The following is a 2500-nucleotide window of genomic DNA, read 5'->3' as shown; positions in this document are numbered from 1 at the left end:
AATGGCCTCCAAATGCCCCCAAATGAATACCATGAAATTCTTGGTGCACGAAAGTTTTGAGTTCGGAGGGTTTTGCACATGGCCAAGTTGGTCGGTGCACCGCGGCATAGCTAAATGGCTTGGTGGGAGTTTTGTGAAAAAATGAAATTCGTGGTTTTTGAGATGTGAGGGTTGGAAGGCCTCCAAATGCCCCAAATGAATACCATGAAATTCTTGGTGCACGAAAGTTTTGAGTTCGGAGGGTTTTGCACATGGCCAAGTTGGTCGGTGCACCGCGGCATAGCTAGATGGCTTGGTGGGAGTTTTGTGAAAAAATGAAATTCGTGGTTTTTGAGATGTGAGGGTTGGAATGGCCTCCAAATGCCCCAAATGAATACCATGAAATTCTTGGTGCACGAAAGTTTTGAGTTCGGAGGGTTTTGCACATGGCCAAGTTGGTCGGTGCACCGCGGCATAGCTAGAATGGCTTGGTGGGAGTTTTGTGAAAAAATGAAATTCGTGGTTTTTGAGATGTGAGGGTTGGAATGGCCTCCAAATGCCCCCAAATGAATACCATGAAATTCTTGGTGCACGAAAGTTTTGAGTTCGGAGGGTTTTGCACATGGCCAAGTTGGTCGGTGCACCGCGGCATAGCTAGAAGGCTTGGTGGGAGTTTTGTGAAAAAATGAAATTCGTGGTTTTTGAGATGTGAGGGTTGGAATGGCCTCCAAATGCCCCAAATGAATACCATGAAATTCTTGGTGCACGAAAGTTTTGAGTTCGGAGGGTTTTGCACATGGCCAAGTTGGTCGGTGCACCGCGGCATAGCTAATGGCTTGGTGGGAGTTTTGTGAAAAAATGAAATTCGTGGTTTTTGAGATGTGAGGGTTGGAAGGCCTCCAAATGCCCCAAATGAATACCATGAAATTCTTGGTGCACGAAAGTTTTGAGTTCGGAGGGTTTTGCACATGGCCAAGTTGGTCGGTGCACCGCGGCATAGCTAGAATGGCTTGGTGGGAGTTTTGTGAAAAAATGAAATTCGTGGTTTTTGAGATGTGAGGGTTGGAATGGCCTCCAAATGCCCCAAATGAATACCATGAAATTCTTGGTGCACGAAAGTTTTGAGTTCGGAGGGTTTTGCACATGGCCAAGCTGGTCGGTGCACCGCGGCATAGCTAGATGGCTTGTGGGAGTTTTGTGAAAAAATGAAATTCGTGGTTTTTGAGATGTGAGGGTTGGAAAGGCCTCCAAATGCCCCAAATGAATACCATGAAATTCTTGGTGCACGAAAGTTTTGAGTTCGGAGGGTTTTGCACATGGCCAAGTTGGTCGGTGCACCGCGGCATAGCTAGATGGCTTGTGTGGAGTTTTGTGAAAAAATGAAATTCGTGGTTTTTGAGATGTGAGGGTTGGAAGGCCTCCAAATGCCCCAAATGAATACCATGAAATTCTTGGTGCACGAAAGTTTTGAGTTCGGAGGGTTTTGCACATGGCCAAGGTTGGCGGTGCACCGCGGCATAGCTAAATGGCTTGGTGGGAGTTTTGTGAAAAAATGAAATTCGTGGTTTTTGAGATGTGAGGGTTGGAATGGCCTCCAAATGCCCCAAATGAATACCATGAAATTCTTGGTGCACGAAAGTTTTGAGTTCGGAGGGTTTTGCACATGGCCAAGCTGGTCGGTGCACCGCGGCATAGCTAGAAGGCTTGGTGGGAGTTTTGTGAAAAAATGAAATTCGTGGTTTTTGAGATGTGAGGGTTGGAATGGCCTCCAAATGCCCCCAAATGAATACCATGAAATTCTTGGTGCACGAAAGTTTTGAGTTCGGAGGGTTTTGCACATGGCCAAGCTGGTCGGTGCACCGCGGCATAGCTAGAAGGCTTGGTGGGAGTTTTGTGAAAAAATGAAATTCGTGGTTTTTGAGATGTGAGGGTTGGAAAGGCCTCCAAATGCCCCCAAATGAATACCATGAAATTCTTGGTGCACGAAAGTTTTGAGTTCGGAGGGTTTTGCACATGGCCAAGGTTGGCGGTGCACCACGGCATAGCTAGATGGCTTGGTGGGAGATTTGTGAAAAAATGAAATTCGTGGTTTTTGAGATGTGAGGGTTGGAAAGGCCTCCAAATGCCCCCAAATGAGTACTGTAAAAGTGTTGGTGCACAAAAGTTTTGAATTGGATGCATTTTGCACTTGGCCAAGTTGGTCGGTGCACCGCGACTAGATAGCTTGGTGCCAAAATTTGTCAAATTTAAGACCTTGGCCAAACTGAATGAAATTTTGTGGGGAGGTTCCTGATATTGTTTAGTGGTGGACTGGAAAAAATGAGGTCGAAATTCGAAGTCTACATGTGCTTTTCTATTTTTCCCGATTTTACACATACCCGGTAAGTAAAAAAATAAAAAAAATAGTTCCCCTTCGAGAAAAATTATGAAATTTGGTGAGCAAGGAGATACCATTATTCTACGAATTACTGCAAAAAATCGCATCAAAATTCGAAGTATAGCCCGAGATATGGACTTATGT

This window comes from Vigna unguiculata, unplaced genomic scaffold (assembly GCF_004118075.2).
Source record: "Vigna unguiculata cultivar IT97K-499-35 unplaced genomic scaffold, ASM411807v1 contig_693, whole genome shotgun sequence".
NCBI lineage: Eukaryota > Viridiplantae > Streptophyta > Magnoliopsida > Fabales > Fabaceae > Vigna > Vigna unguiculata.
This window is presented reverse-complemented; position numbering follows the sequence as displayed.